Raw genomic sequence first — 11,937 nt, forward strand, 5'->3', positions numbered from 1 at the left:
TACAGGAATGTCAGTATCTTCACAGATATCCATTACTACAAAGTCTGTCGGGAAGATAAAATATTCCACTCTGACAAGCACATCTTCAATTACTCCATATGGTCTGGTAATGGAGCGGTCAGCCAGTTGTAAAGTCATCTTAGTGGGCATGATCTCCAACTCTCCCAACCTTCTGCACATGCAGAGTGGCATTAAATTAATGCTGACTCCCAGGTCAATAAGAGCCTTTCCCACAGTGACTTCTCCAATTGAACAAGGAATAGTTACACTCCCAGGGTCTTTATGCTTGGGTGGAAGGATCTTTTGAATCACAACACTATAATTTCCTTCCACTACGATGTTTTCCTAGTGAATATTCTTATGTTTCCTTGTTAACACATCCTTCAAGAATTTGGAGTAGAGTGACATTTGCTGTAAAGCTTCTCTGAAGGGCATGGTTATTTCCAGTTTCCTGAAAATATCCAAAAATCTCGCCAAAAGACGGTCCTTCTCCTTCTTGGAAGGTACCACAAGATATGGTACTTCCTTACCTTCATTCACAGCTTTATCACTTCTACTATTCTCTTCATTTTCATTGTTTTCATCTTTTTCAATTTTTTTATTTTCTTTTTCTTTTTCTTGGTCATTAAATTCTTTTTTCTTGACCATTATTTGTTTCTCTTTTTCTTGATTTCTTTCACCTCTCACATCATTTTTGTTGCCATCGGTACCTTTCTTTTAACAGCTTTCTTCTTATGCACAACACTCTCCTCATCCTTAGCCTCCACAAACCTTTTACTCCTTGTCATCACAGCTATGCATTCCTCCTTGGGATTCTTTTCTGTATTTGCCACAAAACTGTTGGATGACTTGTCAGCTATCTGCTTTGCCAGTTGTCCCACCTAGACCTCAAGGTTCTTCAGTGCTGACTCAATGCTTTTATGATTTGACATTGTTACCTGCATAAACTGAGTCAAACTCTCCTCCAGCTTAGTAGTCCTCTGAAAGATGTTAGGCCCTTGTTGGATTGGCCTATTTGAAGGTCCACCCTGGTCTTTGTTGAACTGATTACCAGGGTGCGACCTCCACTGTCCTTGTTGATTATAAGGACCCTGATGGAAGCCTGAAAATCCTCCTTGAGTATACCCTTGTCGCTGTTGATTTCCCATATAATGAATTTCTTGAGTGTTTTCTTCAATGGGAATACATTGGCCTGTTTCATGAGCCTCACCACAGATGGTACAACCTGTAACTTGCAAAACAGAAGAATGTGAAGGTTGACCAATAGACAGTTTAGTTGGCAACTTACCAAGTGTTTCTTTTAAAATCTCAAGTTGCTTAGAAAGCAACTTATTCTGTGCCAATAAAGTGTCATGTGATGATAGTTCTAACAAGCTTTTCTTTGTGGGTTTATGGGTTTTGTCGCATAGAATGGCATGATCATTGGCTGACATATTCTTAATTAGTGCAATTGCTTCTTCCGGGGTCTTTAGCTTTATTTTCCTCTGCAAAAGCATCTAGCAGTTGCTTGGTTTGTGGTCTCAGCGCATCTATGAACATATTCAATTGAATTGGCTCGGAAAATCCATGGGTGAGAGTTCTTCTGAATAAACCTTTGAACCTTTCCAATGCTTCACTCAGAGATTCATCAGGGAACTAATGAAATGAAGAGATTGCAACTTTCCCTTCCACAGTCTTGGACTATGGGAAGTATTTATTTAGAAACTTTTCAACAACTTCTTCCTAGGTTTTTAGACTGTTACCCTTAAACGAGTGAAGCCACCTCTTGGCCTCTCCTGCCAATGAGAATGAGAATAGTCTGAGTCTTATAGTTTCATCTAGCACATCGACAATCTTAACAGTGTTGCATATTTCAATGAACGTTGCCAAATGTGCATAGGGGTCTTCGTTAGGTAATCCTTGGAATAAATTCCCCTGTATTAAATGAATTAAAGAATGCGGGTACTTGATGTTGTGAGCTTGCATTTCAGGACGTGCAATGCTAGTAAAGAATTGTGGTACTGAGCTGCTTGAATAATCCTCAAGGGTGATCCTTTGGTGTTGCTTGTCTGCGATGATAGTGGCTTTAGGCAATTGAGTAGCGGATTCCCTTGATGATGGTGAATCAGGTGATAATGAATAAGAAAAATGAGTTTCTTCCTCAAAAATGGATGCAACTGTTCTGTCTTGCAGAAGTTTCCTTCTCTTCTCGGCCATGTTCCTTCTCAATGTAGCTTCAATTTCTAAGTCCAGAGGAAATAAATTTCCTGTGGGAGATCTATGCATACAAAATACTAACAGACACAACGGTTATCCAATTCAATAAGAGAAGATAAATATGAATTGAGAACAAATATTCACAGATAATCAAAGAATAACGAATAAAGAATAGACACCTAAAAACGAACTAACTTTCCAAATAAAAAGAAGTTCCCCGACAACGACGCCAAAAACTTGTTCTCTTCCAGCAAGTGCACCAGATCGCCCAAGTAGTATAAAATGGTAAGAACCGAGTATCGAACTCTCAGGGAACTTGTGTTACTTGGTAAAGCTATTTCAGTGAATAGGTGTCTAGTGTGAAAAGAGATGTGTTTACTATGAACAGGTGTGTAAACTAACTATTAAAAGGGAAAATCATGTGAGTAATGATGCGCAAAGACAAGTAGACAACATGTTGGTTTTCCTAATAGGTGCCTGATGTTGGAAGGATATTCTCTACTTAACAATGCTCTTGCGTTCTATGGTGTCTCCTGAAATGCTAAACGCCAATTCCTCATGATAGTCTAGCCTAATCCTGATCAAGCATCATCCGCAGATTCCTCTTGTTGGACTAAACTCGTCCAAGACCGCATTAAGACAAACATATAACAACTAGGTTACCGTACCCCGATTCCTCATGAAAATACGACAAACTAGCCTCGTCCTATCAAGTTCTAAGAATTAGACCAGTTTCCACTATTGAATGATCCTAAAAACACATGCATCTACATGATCAAGGCAAAATCATGGTAGAATGAAGATCTGATAGCACAGTGAACACACAAAGCATCATTAAATAGATAAAAAAGATATTTACATCAAGTACCTACAAGGAAGATCCAACAAAGGATTTAGCTTTCCATAATTGGGAAGCTTCCTTTACAACAAAGAGAAGAAAAAGATGAAAGATTGTAGAAATACAAGTAGTGGGGATGTCTCCTCCACCTCTAGGACCTCACAATCACTCACAAGCTCATCTCAAGCTCTCAGGACGGCTTCCTCTTCCAGCTCTGGTCTCTGCAGATCTTCACACAACAAATTCTCTCAAACTCTCTAGAACCTGGACCTTTCTCTCTCTAGAACTCTCCAATTATGCAGAAGCTTCAAGAAAAGGCCAAACTCCTATAAAAAATCGGATTTCAGGCTTAAATAGGTGGCTTTGTTCGTGCTCATGCGCGCATTAGTGAATTTCGGCTTAGCGCGGCTTTTCTTGCTCAGCGGATGGACTGAAGCGATGCGCTTAGCGGTATGGCCCTTCGCTCAGCGAACAAACACAACTCATCCTTCTTCCAGATTCTTCCTCGCGCTTAGCTGAGGAATGTTGCGCTCAGCGGATAGCTCGCTAAGCCAGCAGATTGGCTTAGCGAGAGGGTGAAAATCAACACTTCAAGACTTGCCTAATTATCCTGAAATTGAGAGAAAATGATTATTAAATACACAAAATTGGAGTACTACGTATTTATTACCTATCTTTAACAAAAAGTAATTATAACACTACAAAAGAACCATAAATTGGAGGAGTTTGATACAATTTACACAAGTTTTATACACAAAAGTTTGTCGTACTCACCGACTAACAGTAACCATCTTCGCTTTCAATGTATGCAACTGAAAAATGATGATGATGTTTACACAATGTTAATGTGTAATCATCAATTTTCATGTGTTGGTCCGATTGAGTTATTATGCACCATTGGTAGAACACCAGATGGTAAATTAAACTTACTTGAAGCCACTATGACCCGTACTATATTACAATGGGAGGTGGAACATGCCACGCCAAAATGAGTTTGTTGGTTACTCGTTCATAGGAAAAAATCCCAAAAATTTTGACATTCCTTCCGGATGTACCATGGATGAACTGAAGGATTTGATCAAGCAAGTTGCGCCTCAAGAGATTCCCCCTTATGGTATTCATGAAACACAAACGGTAAGACGATTGTTTTTTTGACAACCAAGTCACTATGAGTATTCAGATAAAATCATCAAATTCAAAATTATTGAACTTAAAACCAACGATGACGTGCTGAAGGTGTTAGTGCATTCTAACTATTGGAAAAAATTCAGGCCAATAGAAATTTTAGCTGTTTTTAGTAAGCATGTAATAGAAAGGGAAAATAATGTGTCCTTGTCGCAAAATTAGCATGCCTTAGTTGTAGTATTTGATGCTAATTTGTTTCCACTCTGTTGAAGTTAATGTAATGTTTAAGGTAATGTAATTTTATTTTATATTTGGAATGATTTTAAGTTTAATTTTGTGCAAATTTTTTGTTATTCGTATTCAAAAATAAAATTCCCTTCTAAAATAAAAAAAACAAAGATAAAAGCTTCTTGCGGATCAAGTTGATCCGCAAGTTTCTTACGGATCAACTTGATCTGCAAGTTTGTTAAGGTTGCGGATCAACTTGATCCGTAAAAAATTTACGGATCAAGTTGATCCATAAGCAACTTGCGGATCAACTTGATCCTTAACAAACTTGTGGATCAACTTTGTCAACTACGGATCACATTATAACATACGCAGATCAAGCAGAATGAGTTGGGTGCACAAAAAATGCTTTAAATATACCCGGGGGTATTTTTGCTTTTTCACGTAGGGTGTTGGGTGCACTTAGCAATACCCTTGATTCCTTTGGCCGAGTCTGTGGTTAATTCCTTTTGGCAAGTTGTTGGATCAAACTTGTGGTCGGTAAATTTGGTTGTTGAGAGGTGAGGCCTTGGGTCTTTATTTACAACAACTAGCTTTTGTGGTATGATTCTCAGTTGCAAATGAGTTGCTCATGTTTTTGTTAAGACAATAATATTTGCTCATGACAAGGCAAAGGACTAGTGTACAACTAATTTACATGGGTGGCATGGTTCCAAAGTGTGAGATGTGTTAGGATTTAATTGCATGTTATGGGTCTTGAGTCTTATATTGAAAAAATGGGATTCTTGTATAAAGAGATTTGCAAGGGTTTGGACTCTAATTAAGATGGGTAGGTTTTTGTCATATTTACTTCTCCTGAAGTTCTTATCAATTTTGCACGATTTTCCATATATATTTGATGTAAGCTCCATTGGAGATTGTAGGCCTAGGATCTTCTTCATCAATGGATTCCTTTGCTTCTTGGAAGATGAATGGTAGCGGAATGGAGAAAGGAAGAGAGAGAGGAGACACCACTTCAAGGAGAAGATGAGTCTAGAAGAAGCTCACCACCATAGGAGGCCATCGATAAGAGCTTGGAGGAAGAAGGAGATGAATGAAGGGAGAGGGAGAGAAGAGCACGAAATTTTGTGCTCTAAATGAGCTTTGAAATCTGAAGTTTAATATTCAAATTATCAAAGTTGAAAAAAATGCACACACATGACCTCTATTTATAGTCGAAGTGTCACACAAAATTGGAGGGAAATTCAAATTTCACTTGAATTTGAAATTGAATTTGTGGAGCCAAACTTTGGAGCCAAAATTTCACTAATTATGATTAGTGAATTTTAGTTATGGTTCAGCCCACTAATCCAAGATCAATTCCAAGATTCTCCACTAAGTGTGCTTAGGTGTCATGAGGCATGAAAAACATGAAGGACATGCACAAAGTGTGACTATATGATGTGGCAATGGGGTGTAGTAAGCAAATGCTCACCTCCCCCTCTAAAATTTAATTGGATTGGGCTTCTACCAATTCAATTAAGTTTATTTCCAACCACACACATCAAATATCCACTTAGTGCATGTGAAATTACAAAACTACCCCTAATACAAAAACTAGTCTAGGTGCCCTAAAATACAAGGGCTGAAAAATCCTATATTTCTAGGGTACCCTACCTACATTATGGAGCCCTAAATACAAGGCTAAAAAATAATGAAACCTTAATCTAATATTTGCAAAGATAAGTGGGCTCGTACTTAGCCCATGGGCCCGAAATCTACCCTAAGGCTCATAAGAACCCTAGGGCCTTCTCTTGCATCTCTGGCCCAATCTACTTGGAGTTTTTCTATCCAATGCTCTTGCGGGGTAGGATTGCATCAATATTGTATTGTACCTAACCCACTAGGTCATCGGCCTACCAACTACTTCGACGCACACACGATCTCAACCATACTAACGAGGACACAATAAGATGGGAAAAACGTGATACGAAAATGAGGGAGTTTCCCTCCTTCATTATAAAGGGACATCATAATAGGGAGGAAGTTAAGTTACATTCTATATTACAATATACACCTTACATAGATACTTCAACATTGGAGTCCCTTTTTAGGTAACCCACCCCTCATCGAAGAAGGAGCTCAGCAATAAGGGAAGGAAATTGTCACAGATTGCTAGAGGAAAAATTTGGTTAGAACATTTGGCGCCCGCTGTGGGGCCAAAGTGAAATTTCCGTCAGTTACAAGAGTATATGGTAGTGACTAGGAGTTTGATGTTAAGGTCAACTACCATGTAGGAAAGTTTGGTGATGCAGGGATTTAGAGAGTAGTCAGAAGCTCTACAACGAAAAAAAAACATAGAGGAGATGACCACATTACGACAAAAACAAGAAGCAGATCTGCAAGCTCTAAGCCAAGAAAAAGAGGCTATTTAGGTGCAGTCACAACAATCACAAGAAAATACACAACACACAGTTCCAACCCACCATATAGCAACAGAGGGAAAACACTTTTCACATGACACCCACTGTCAAACAAACACAGTTGGACAATCTCAACAAATGTCTCAAAGTCAGTCAACCGAGTTACATTGTCAACATCCCTTTGTCGACGACATTCTTGATGCCCTCCTTCCTCTAGGATATAAACCTTTAAACATAGATTGATACGATGGAACCATACACCCAGATGAACACTTGGAGGCTACATTACACAGGTAAACTTATACATTAATGACGATGCTATTCTATGTAGAATCTTTCTAAGTTCCTTGAAAGGACCTACATTGACGTGTGGCATCAACTTCCTCCTTGAATAATTGACTCGTTTGACAAAATTTTTGAACTCTTTGATGTCCAATATGCCACATGCAGACCTTATCACACAACATTAGCCACTTTGATCAACCTACGACAAGCCAACAATGAGTCGTTATACGATTTCATGGTCTTTTCTCACAGATTGTAGCCAGAATCTGAGATGTTAAACCTTAAGTGGCCCTTCATGCTATGATAACTACACTTAAGCCAAAAGAATTCATTGATTTTTTGTGCCAAAAGAGATCATCCAACATGGACGAATTGAGATGACATGCAACCAATTTTATTCAAATGAAGGAGTTATACGAGTTCCACGACAAATTCTGAGGTGACCAAAAGAAACCTGATCCACATAAAGAGAAACAAAAATCTAACAAGGAAAAGGTTTTCAAAAGGCAACCATGTTAGCTAAAGTATGCAACATACACTCCCCTTGCAGAAAGCCAAGCACATATTTTGGAAGAAGCATTCAACACTTAGATACTAGCATTTTGGAAGAAGCCACCACACTGTCGAATTCCCATAGCCAAGCCGATTGCACCAAACAATGCAAATATCATCAAAATTATGGTCATTCTACAGAAGGATGTATAATTATGAAGGATAAAATTGAAAAGTTGGTTCAAAAAGGATGCTTAAATGATTTTGTCTGAGGAAACAACTATAACCATGATGGTTATAGAAGAGGAGGTAGAGGTGGTAGAAAAGGTGATTTTAGAGGTGGATATGCTGGAGGTTGAGGCAACAATAACCAACAACTTGTAGGAGAAGGAGAACAAAGGTAAGAAGAAAATCCCCTGGTGTTGTTTGAGGTGTAATTAACACTACTGCTGGTGGTTTTGCTGGAATAGGTTTCACAAATGCCACTAGAAAATGACATCTTTGAGCTTTGAAAATAGTCAATGCATAGGAAATAGATGAAGCTCCACATCGATCTTTACTAGCAATCACATTCATGGATGCGGACTTCATCGAAAACGATCTAACACAGGATGATCCCATGGTGGTAACAATTGTAATAGCCAGTTGGGTAGTTCGCAAAACTCTAATTGATCAGGGAAGTTCTACTAACATTGTATGGGTCTATTTTTGAGAAGTTAGATGTTTCTCACAATCTTATAAAACCTCATGAGAAACCTTTAATAGGCTTTGCAAGCAAATGAGTGCATACCATATGACGTGTTGATCTGCTGACCACATTCAGCTCGAGAAAACTTTCCCAATCATTAATAGTTCCATATGTTTTGGTGGATGTAGATACCTCGCACAATGTCTTGCTTGGCAAACCAACTCTGAATGTACTTGGAACCATTTTTTCTACACCATATTTGGCAATGAAATTTCCCTCATCCTACGGGGAAATTATCACTGTCAAGGCTGATAGGTGGATGCCATATTAAAAGTTGCAAGATCGAACAATACAACATGTTGAAAGAGGGTAACAACAAAGAGTCGACCTCTAATGTTAATGTTGTTATTACCATATTAGAAGATTTAGACCCCCAAGAAGATTCTGACGATCGGCAACCAACTCCCATAGAAGATATTAAACCTTTCCAAATTGGAGAGAATCACATTAGTGTACCAAAATCGACTAACACATGGAAGACATAATGAGAAGAGAGGTAGAACAAGTGCCCCTATGCAATGTCGATCTGTTTGCTTGGAGTGCTTGACATGCCAAGCATTGATCCCAACTTTATTTGCCACATGTAATGACCCGTCTCATCGTTACGATATCATCACTCTAATATGCGATAATTTCAATTTTTATAAAAAGAACTACCTTAATTTTGCTTATGAAAATAGAAGTAATTTTGTCACAACATACATTCATCCAACAACACGCCATTACTTAAGTGAATATATAATTATATAGGAACAGTAACTCGTTACACGTCATACACATAATGGAAATTAAATCTGTTCATAAATATAATTAAAATCTAAGTTTTACATCTTTAACTCAACAAAATAAAACTTAAACCAACTACGGAGGAGTTGATTACAAAACACAACTCTCTCCAAAAATAATGCCAACGTCATCACGTCGGCTCGGCGGCTCCTCACCATAATCTTACCCCCTGCACCCTGATGCTGTCATTTTGCTCCCACGAATAATGTTCGTGATCATCACAGGAATCAACCACACGATACAAAATTGCAAGGGTGAGTTCATTATAAAAAGAACCAATACAATTCCAAATAACCACAATTAGCAAGAAACATAGGCAAACATTATGAGCTTACACAACATTCATTATTCAACACTCATATCCAACAATTATTCATCATCCACATTCAACATTTACTCATCATCCATCCATGGATCCAATCAAGACTGCAGAAAATGATGCATGCACCAAACTCAACTCTCAGATGCAATGTGGTATGTACCAACAACCAAATCTTAGGAAATAGCCTAAGTGTGTCCACACGACACTCTCACTTAGGGAACCATGCAGAGTTTGTCGAGACCACCTGGTTGTGCACGTAACTGCCCCCCTCCCATAGGTTATTAGCCTGGGAGCCCAAAGGAGTTCCCTACCTGGTGACAAGCCCCCTCAGTACAAAGTACACTCTGCCACAGTTACTCTATTTCCTGTGTCGTATAAGCTATGAACATGGCCAAAAGTAAGTGCCAAAGACCATGGACCAATTAAAGCGCCTAAGCATCCCCTCAGAAATGCCTAGATTCTCTAACCACACTTGTCACCCACATCTGGGCCATCCGACAAGGTCAGTGCACTCTACCCCCCCATGACATACACTACATACGATGTATGAACGTGACCCAAAGTGTGGCGTCCCCAAAATAATGACTGGTTTACTAGTAATGATTTAAATAACAAAAACCATGGTAAATTTTTTTTTCTTCTTTTTCTTTTTCATTTCTTTCTCATTTCACAATAATTAGGTTCAGAAGGAAAATCCTCACTATAGAGTCCTAAATGGCCAGTTCACAACTCTATTTGGAGTCATTTCTTTCTTACCACTCGTAATCTCTAAAGTATTTTGCTGTTTCAAAAGGAAGAGTATACCAGCCATTACTTTAGGTCGTCACGTGAAAATAATAAAATAAAATACGGTCGGTAAACCCTTTTGCAAATAAAGTTTGCTAATGCTTTCTTTTCAAATAACAAAGTTAAACATAAGTACATTCATCATTTAATAGCTGTCCAAAATATGGGAGTTTTACAAAATGCATAGTGTCATCCAGAGCAAAGGTGTCCACAGTGGTGGCTTTAGCCACATGTATACAATCATCAAATTCCTATACAATAGGTCTACCCATACAAAAACAAAAGAGTAAACCTAACAGTCAGTCCTAGATACACCCACCCTCAAAAAGTATACAAAACTAATCCAAAGAGCTGTCCACTAGGATGAAGAGCCTCCGCTGATCGCCATCTCCCTCGGGCCACTATCCTCCGTAGAGTCTGCCTCAGATGCCAACATGACTTCCTCGGGAGAATCCACCTCAAGAAGTGGGTCCTCATCACCCTCTAGAAAGTCAAGAGCATCCACAGCAGGCTCGGGAGGTAGCTCCTCGAGATCCTCCTCCGGGTCTTCCTCGGATGACGTTACCTCGATCACTTGGACTGGCTCCACTAGACGATATGGTGTAGGCGTGGGTAGTATCCACTCCACCGTGCGCTGAAGCGCCCGTGCAGGTTCATCTGGATGCACCAAAGAAGTAGCCGTGAATCGAATAGTGCCCCGAAATCGGCACCTCGTGTTGCCTTTGAGGGTCTCCCAAGCTCCCTCTAGGCACTCCATCTCCACTCGATCATGGATTAGTTGCGCCGCCATCGCGATCTATAAGAAGGAAAAGGAAAGGGGTAGACTCTTTCACAAGAATCTAACTATGCCGCAACACAATGCATCTCATAACCACTACATGCAATTAAAAGGGGTATCTTAAGGCTTTTCATCTCTGGTAATCGATTACACAGCCTTGGTAATCGATTACCAGAGGCCAAACTCGAATCACACAGCTTCAGGACATGAAAACCTGAAAAAGGCACTGTGTAATAGATTACACATACCTGGTAATCGATTACCAGTGACCCATTCCTCTGTGTAATCGATTACACAGACTGGTAATCGATTACCAGAGGCCTCCACAACCTGCTGCCCTCATTTCTAAGCCTGGTAATCGATTACACCCCCTTGGTAATCGATTACCAGAAGCCCTCATAGCTTCCTGACCTCGTTTTCAAGCTTGGTAATCGATTACACCCCTTGGTAATCGATTACCAGAGACCATCTTAGCCTCCTGTCTTCATTTTTAAGCCTTGTAATCGATTACCCACCCTTGGTAATCGATTACCAGAGCCCATATCCCATATATCAATCAAAGTTCACAGCTGGCCAGCCACCACACAAGCCTCCTTGCTTTGTGGTCTTTGTTCCTTTTATCTGTTGACTGCCAGGAGCTCGCCTGTTTAGGTACATCACAGGTTCTCACTGAATGACTATGCCCGGGTTGGGTCGGGATTGGTCAAGCTTGGTTTTGGGCAATTGCACCCCACCTGACGTCCCCAAGGTCTCCTGACCCCCGCGACATATCTCCAGGTACCACTCTGTGGTCAACGAATAAAAGCAGGAAGTTTCACCCTTCTACACTTCCTCATCTCAAGCTTGTAGGATTATGGGGTACCCATCACATGTGATACTAGAAACGCTCATAAACCCACCATCCCCTATTGCCCACCTCCAACTGAGCTCACGTACTCCCACGTAGCCCAT

The sequence above is a fragment of the Glycine max genome, chromosome 4, assembly GCF_000004515.6.
Source record: "Glycine max cultivar Williams 82 chromosome 4, Glycine_max_v4.0, whole genome shotgun sequence".
NCBI lineage: Eukaryota > Viridiplantae > Streptophyta > Magnoliopsida > Fabales > Fabaceae > Glycine > Glycine max.